We start from the raw sequence: 8326 nt of genomic DNA, 5'->3' as shown, positions 1-8326 counted from the left end.
ATCGCTCTCGCTATGTCAAGTTAACAGTTTAGTCTAAGCAGAACATACATGAAGGGACATGTGGAGACTGTTTAGTGTCTAAAGAATTTGCTGTCCAAGCACGTGTTTAGATTGTTCATGGGCAAATGGCCCCATATGCCCATGTGCCCGTGTGACTCATGTAAATATCCAAACTGTTGTGATACATTTGTGCTTACAGAACTGAAGATATAAAATCTTCAGAATTTCTAGTCATTACAAGACTAGACCACAGGTGAGCTCCAGATTTAATGAAAGCATTGCCTCAAAAGTTTAAATAATAGTAAAATGAAGAAACAATTGAGGAAGACAATTTACATCAACCTCTAATATCAACATGTGTGGATACACACAAACCCTCAAGCAAACCTTAAAGCAGTTCATTTGACTGAGAATAATATTATTAATAAAATATCCTGTATGGTTGTGACACGTACCATTTTATTTAAATAATGGATTTGCATAATACTATACACAATAATAGGTTTAAAGTGCACAAAGAAATATGGAACAATAAAAGTTGTGTTTACCACACCCCAAAATTCTCAATTTCTTCATAAGCAGAAATGGCCAAGCCACCTCAGTCACTAAACAGCATGTTAGGGAGGGAGTGAGGAAAAGTCATTTAGATAAGATTATAGTATAACTTCAGCCAGTGCTGAAGCTGAAGTTGATTCATTTTTTTTCCAGTCTGTTTTTATATCATTCTAAGTATATCAAAAATATACATATGGTCAGTTCTAAGGCATAAAAAAGATATTCAATAAACAATGGATAAACAAAGGTCCATGATTACTGTAGTCAGGATCTTAATAAAATCCAGCAAGATGCAAAGAACACATTTCTCTGCTGTATTCATCTTGAGCATGCTTCCTTGTCTTATCCCATTGTGAAATTATTGGAAATTCCTGGATGGCTACTCTAATAGCTCTCAACATCTCCCTCTCTTTTATTTCATAAACCAGATTAAGTCCATATTAGGTTGCTCTGACAAGAATGCTTTCCTTACCCATCATAGCCTATGCACTACCAAAAACAATGCAGTTCTGTCTTAGGTTGGTAACTTTCTGTGAAGAATCTTACCCATCATTGACTTTATCATGTTAAATTAATGACTCCAAGGATCCTTTTTTAGTTTCAAGCCATGTATTTTTGCACCAACATACTGATGATTTAAAATGAAATTTTATCAAAATGGGCAGGAATAAAAGTATTGCCAACAAAGGAATGGTCAATATGATCAAATTATGTATGCCAATATTAAAACTTGACCAAGATGGAAATTCTAAACTTAAGCCATGAATAATTTTATCAGCAATATCTGCTGCATTAAAGCTCAGTTGGGCAGCATTCTTTAAATTCATCATCTTGTTATGAAAACATAAAATATCCAGAGAGGTATAAGAATTATGCCAAATACCCTGCACATGTCTTTGAATTTGCTCACACTTATAATGATTACCATTAAACAGTTTAGAAGTGACATAAATCATTGGTATTTAGCATGACATTCAAGGTCACTCTTATTCTCCTCTCCAATAGTTTGAATAGTACCATAACAAGAGTCAATTCATGGGCTGGGGATTTAGCTCAGTGGTAGAGCGCTTACCTAGGAAGCGCAAGGCCCTGGGTTCGGTCCCCAGCTCGAAAAAAAAAAAAAAAAAAACCAAAAAAAAAAAAAAAAAAAAAAGAGTCAATTCATGATTTTATCTAAATAGTTTTGAATACTCAGAGCATTAGTATCATTGCTAAATGATTGACAAAAGTAGCTGTCTTAACGTCTTGCATCAAACCAATTGCAGATGCTACGGTGCTAGCTATTAATGTAATCAAAGCCACTATACTGGCAACAAACCTGATTGATAGACACTATTTAAAATACACCAAATTTTGATACACTAACACAATTAGAATGTGTACAATCAGTACAACTTACATTAAATATTAGAAGAAACCAAGTACTTTAAATTTGGTCAATTTATAAGGCACCTCTCAATTTTCAAATACATCTCTGAAAATGTCCTGAATCAGTCCTCCAAATTCCCACTGTCATTTCCATTTTTTTCAATATTGGAGTGATTTATAGACCAGTCCATGATTGAGTGAAAATAATGCTCACATTAAAGAAAAGAGAAGGGTCATAATAACAGTATCTCTATTTGATTAATTTTTCTAAGAGAGTTTCCACAGTCACCACATTCTCTATCCCTCAAAGTTTAAAAAGTTGAGGCAAGGCAGCTTGCCCAGTGTGGGATAAAGGCAATAAAAGTGGGTCAGGAACATATGCCCAATGCCTGTCACCATTGTCAGGCCACTCAGCAAGCTCTTGATGAGCTTCATTCTTTGTCCTAGTATCATTATGTCTCATCAATCATTCTGGCAGCCATCATGCTCCTTTAAGATTTTGTGGAAAACAAAACAAAACAAAAGAAAAATATGCCCTATCCCCTTATTAATGCCCAGTTGGGACCATGTCATATGCCAGTAAGTGAATCTTTCCATACGTAGGAATAAGTATGCCTAGTTGCAGGGTACAATAGACACTCAGCAAAGAGTTCCTTGGAATCTGAGTTTTAAGATTTTAAAATAAAAAGAAAATTATTTAAATAGTTTTGTGATGTATCAGGATATAATTCCCCCATTTTTATTTTAGGAAGATACTATTTTAAAGTTCCCTGGGAACTTGCCACAATACCCAGTCCTTGAGGACTGTAAGAAATCCCAGTGATATGGGTAATATTAAATTGCCTAAAGAATCCCACAAATGCACAACTGTAATAACTGATTTCATTATTTGTTTTAATCAGATTTGGAACACCAACCATAGAGAAACAGTGTAGGCAATGAGTAAATGCAGTTATATTTGCTTCACCTATTAAAGCAATTGCCACAAGAAAGCTAAGAAAGTATGAATAGTCATGTGCACAAATTTTATTTTTCCCAAAGCAGAGTAACATCCATTTGTCCTATTTGATTAGCAATGAGTCATCAAGAATTAACACCATTATGAGGTGCAGAAATAAATTGAGGACATTGAGGACAAGTCTTTACAATTTAGTGGGCACATTCTCTAGCAATAAAAATTGTCTCAAGCTATTTTCATGATGTAAAGAATGAAATTGTTTAGCTAATTATTCCTGGGTAAGGCTTATAATCTACTTGGTATTCAAATCTGCTATGGCATTGGCTTCACTAAGGGGTTCTGGAAATTCAGATGAGCTTTTAAATGTCCTAGAAATTAAGGAACAGTCTGTTCTATTAAGTTCAATTTGCATAAATAATTGCATAATTTTAGACTTAGCAGTATCTTAAAAGGAACACTTTTGAGCAATTGCAAATCATGAGCTATATATTAGATATCAGTATACAAATTGAAAGGTTGATTTTTCAACATTTCAAAATCATTTCATAATCAAAATGTAATTAAATTATCTATGCTGAAGTGGATGCAGAGAAACTCAAGAGAATAAGCATGTGATCCAATTATACAATCTGACTTCTCATTAGATGAGTCATCTGTAAATACAGTAAGCATAATTTCTAGGGGCTACATGCATAAATTTACAGGATGTATAGAAACAAATTGTAACAAGTTATCTTTTGGATAATGACAATTTGGAAAATCAATTTTGCCTTAAAATTTTGCACATGTAATAGGCCAGATACCAGATTTCTACAAATAACCAATTTATTTATTTGGATAAAGGAATAAATACCATCAGGCTCCTGTGATTGAATTGTAATCTGCCAATGTTCCATTAGCGTTATATGTGTGTAATTATATTTTTAAATTGCAATATAAAACATAACTATAACTTTGAAAAACAAAACCAAAGCAATTTTTAACAGGCTAACCAATCCAGTCTCTCTATAGTCAACAACAAAGGCATTATTTTCATGTTAAAAAAAATTGACTAGCAGTTCTTGTATATGAATGTATGTTGCTTCGCTTTTAATACCTTATTAAAGTAACATTACTTCAAATCCTATAATTCATAAATCTGACTTCTAGGACAGTAATTGCATGAAATATTATCCAAATTTAGAGATACATTTAGAGATCTGGATCCATGGGTTGGCTCTTCCCAAATGTTCTTTCTCAGAATGACTCCATCCCTGAGTTACCAGTTTGAGACCATTCCACCTGGGGGATCCATTGCATATACAGACACCAAATCCAGAAAATATTGTGCATGCTAGGAAGTGCATGCTGACAAAAGTCTGATACAGCTTCTCCTGAAAGGGTCTGACAAAGCCTGACAAATACAAAGGTGGATGCTTGCAGCAAACCATTGAAACATGGATCCCCAGTGGAGAAATGAGAGAAGACTGAAGGAGCTGAAGGGTTTTGCAACCCAATAAGAACTACAGTATCTACTAACCAGACCCCCCAGAGTTCCAGGGAATGAATCACCAACCCAAGAGTACACAGGAATTGATCCCTGCCTCGAGGTGAATATGTGGCAGAGGATGGCCTTGTCAGTAATCAATATGAGGAGAGGCCCTGGGTCCTGTAAGTATTGATGTGTAGGGGGAAGTCAGAGTGTGGAGGTAACAGAGAGTGGGTATTTGGGAGGGTGATAGAATTCCCTGATAGAAGCAGTGGGAGGGGAGGATGGGGTAGTATGTTTCTGCATGGGAAACCAGGGAAGGGGATATCATTTAAAATATAAATTAAAAATTTTGCAATAAAAGAAAAAATACAAAAAACAAAGAAAAAATGCCTATCGTCAGTTCCAAGGCATAAACAATGTAGTCATGGAACAAACAAAGAATAATCAAATGCCCCATGATTACTGTACTCACGAACTTAACAGAACCATCAAGATACAAAGAACACAGTCTTCAGCTGTATTCATCTTGAGCCTACTTCCTTATCATAGCCCAATGTCAAATTGCCACAATCCTAGACAGCTGCAGCAAGAGCTCTTCACACAAGACCTGTATTGTACAACTACACCTTTTTGCCAAATTCAAACCATCTAAACCAATCAACATAATAATGGTATCTGTCGAACTTAATATCTTAGCTGTTTTTATGGGCAGCAGGATATGCTAGATTCAGAATGCTTCATTTTTGTAAACCAAACCAAATTGGTTCTGTACTTGAGGAAGGACAAAGGAAGTAATGTAAGCACATTGCCACTCACTTTACTTGTGATCTAGGGGCTCTCTGCTTATCTACTAGGTAAACATTATTTTAATTACTAGGTGATCACAGAACAAGGTAAGCATAGAGGCAATTAAAAATGAAATGTCAGTGTTCCTGCATGCCTAATCTCTCTTAGGCTTACTCATTTTTTCAACCAGTGTAATAAAATATATTCAGTAATAATTATAAATATTGGAGTTTCTTTTGCAGATCATCTGTTACTATCCTGCCCCGCAGAGGCTGTTGCAGGTTTTAAAAATGGCGAAGTTCATGACACCTGTGATCCAGGACAACCCCTCAGGCTGGGCACCCTAACTGTTCCTGAGCAGTTTTGGGATATGCCCTACCAGGCATTAAGCAAAGGAGATCAGCTGGGGAATGTTGCACACTGGACAGGGGTCACATACCAGGACAATGTTTACACAAACAAGTATTTCTCTTGGTTGATGAGTAAGTCAATATGCATATTTCTGTGAAGAGAATGAGATGAGCTTTTAACTATTGGACTCGGTGCACACACAGAAGACTGCCTACCAGCAGAACTACATGAGATTCGCACACCGGAATCTCTGCAGGGGAAAAAAAAATCACCTGCCAAATATGGTACAGTTCAACCTACAGACACTGCTCAAGACTGTGAAGCAGATAGAGAACAAATTCGCTAGCAGAAAAAAATTCCAAAAGCAATTTAGAGTGCGGGAAAATGTGACCAGAAGTTGAGAAACCTAATAGTCCCCAGTTGAAGTTCGCAGTGACTGGGAGGTGAAGAAAGAGATGGACTTCTTTCACCTGATGAAGATGCGCTACTTGAAAGTGTCACAGCCTCAAAATATAGAGTGCTGTGGAGCACTGGAGTATTATTACAAAGCCTTTGACCACAACACCATGAGGAGTGAGAAGCCTCTACAAAACATAAAGTTCATCTTCCACACAGTAGCCACAATAGATAAGCCAGAAACTGCCAAAAACCATAGGCAACGTGTTTGCCACTGGTGATATCCTGGCCACACTGATGAGCTGCACTTACTCCATGTACTCCTGGGACATTGACGTCCAAAGATTCAGATCAAAACTCTTTTTGACAAGAGGGACAACTCTGAATTTTCCTGTGAGTGGGACTGCCAATGAGCCCCCTCAAGATCCAAGAAATTCCTTCAACTCTTCTGGGAACCTGGCCATGGAGGCCAACTACATAGACCACAACTTCTTCCATCAGTGGCTGAGAATGGGCAGAGAAAGATACAATTTCCCCAACCCAAACCCTTTTGTGGAGGATGACATGAATAAGAATGAGATTGCCTCCATTGTTGACCCTTACCTCAGGTTGAAGCTTGGAGAGGACATTGAACTTATTTTCTTCTATGAACTTAATATCATCACGACTAGGGAAAACAGGCAAGTGACCTTCATCAACATGGAGGCACTCAATTAATGGGACTGCAGACATTGTAATGACAATGACTGGTGTCAGAAGCTGGACTCATCCTTTGGCTAACATCGGCACTGAATTAAAGAGTAATAGATACAATTTGGCATGGTGATCCTGCTTCTCTTTGTTTGCTGACTCTGAGTACTTGAAGCTTGGATATGTGTCCTGGTACCTGGATCAGGCATGTGTCCTCCTCACACAATGTCATCCTAGTTAGCCAGCAGTTTAAGCCTAATGAGTTTGTCAGCCAGATCTACCTGAGCATAGAAAATACCTGGGGCATCCTGTGATGCATCACTGTCATCTGCATGAAGCTGGAGGAGGCAAGTACCTTATTTTCAAGGACGCCCAACTAGCAAGCTTGCCTGATGGCATCTTCTGCTCTGAGGAAGACTAAGAGGCTGAGGAGGAGGAAAAGGAAGAAGAAGGAGGAGAAGAAGGAGAAGAAGAAGAAGAAGAAGAAGAAGAAGAAGAAGAAGAAGAAGAAGAAGAAGAAGAAGAAGAAGAAGAAGAAGAAGAAGAAGAAGAGTAGGAGGAGGAGGAAGGGGAGGAGGAAGGAGAAGAGGAAGAGGAATTAATTTAATGAGTTGGCATGGTGCATGCATGTGTTGCACTCAGCTGTGCCTAGGCAGCATGTGTCCAGCTCCTGTTCTCTAGCAAATGAAATAAAATTTAAGTCCTTTTGGTTTCAAAAAATAAAAATTACAATTGTCAGGCAACATAATTGTCAAAAGTTCAGCTATTTGGGGCAAATTGGATATGGCATGAACAGGCTGCCAGTCAGCCCAGCCATAATCTCAGGCCCTATAGAGACTATGCTATGTAAGTTAGTTTTCTACCCTTCTTCATGACCACTAAAATTCCCAGATAGAGCTAGTGTCATATAATTGCACTTCCACAGATACTATTTGTAGAATGTAAATGTATGCAAAAGAAAATGATTTTCTGTCACTCCACTTGGATACTTCATGAAAATCATCAACATACAGACACCTTTGAGTAGATTGTCTTATAACACCAGTGATCAAAGGGCTATTTCCAATGGAAAGCATAAAGACATATATTTAAAACATGACTAGAGTTTAAACCTTTGGGATGCTTATGGTTATTTTCCTTCTTTCATATTGGCCTCTTTAATCATAAATTGAGGACTCACCTCAAGTTATGTCTCCTCTGTGAAACACACCATATATTTGCTAGTGAAGAAGGCTGCTCTATTTCTTATTTTCCACAAATGTTACTACTCTCTTCCTCATTGGACAGTATGAGAAGACATATAACTATGTCTGCTGAACACATTCTAGGTATGATAATGGTAAACCACGTTTTGTCATATAAATTTATATTTTAAATAGAGATTAGGAGTCTAAAAAATGGCTCAGAGTGTAAAAGCAATTGCTGCAAAGCCAGCTACCCAATTTGACATTGGAACACACGTAAAATTGTAAGAAAATGACTCTCAAAAAGCTGTCCTCTGGTCTCCACACTCATGTCACATACAAAATTAAAATAATTGGTGAAATTAGAAATATTTTAAAATATCAGTCATCCAATTACTAGTAATGCTTTAAGAAAAATGTCTCACAAATAACCCTATTAAAAATTGGGTTCAGAGCTAAACAAAGAATTCACAGCTGAGGAATGCCGAATGGCTGAGAAATACCTAAAGAAATGTTCAACATCTTTAGTCATAAGGGAAATGCAAATCAAAACAACCCTGAGATTTC

General features: G+C 37.0%; 1 pseudogene; it reads left to right on the top strand.

Annotated features, from left to right (window-relative positions):
• Window positions 1-5428: 5428 nt before the first annotated feature.
• Eif3d-ps1 (eukaryotic translation initiation factor 3, subunit D, pseudogene 1) lies at window positions 5429-6996 on the top strand (annotated as a pseudogene).
• The last annotated feature ends 1330 nt before the right edge of the window (window positions 6997-8326 follow it).

This window comes from Rattus norvegicus, chromosome 13 (genome assembly GCF_021556685.1).
Source record: "Rattus norvegicus strain SHRSP/BbbUtx chromosome 13, alternate assembly SHRSP_T2T, whole genome shotgun sequence".
Classification (NCBI taxonomy): Eukaryota; Metazoa; Chordata; class Mammalia; order Rodentia; family Muridae; genus Rattus; species Rattus norvegicus.
The sequence above is the reverse complement of the archived record's forward strand: the minus strand, read 5'-3'. Positions and strand labels throughout refer to the sequence as shown.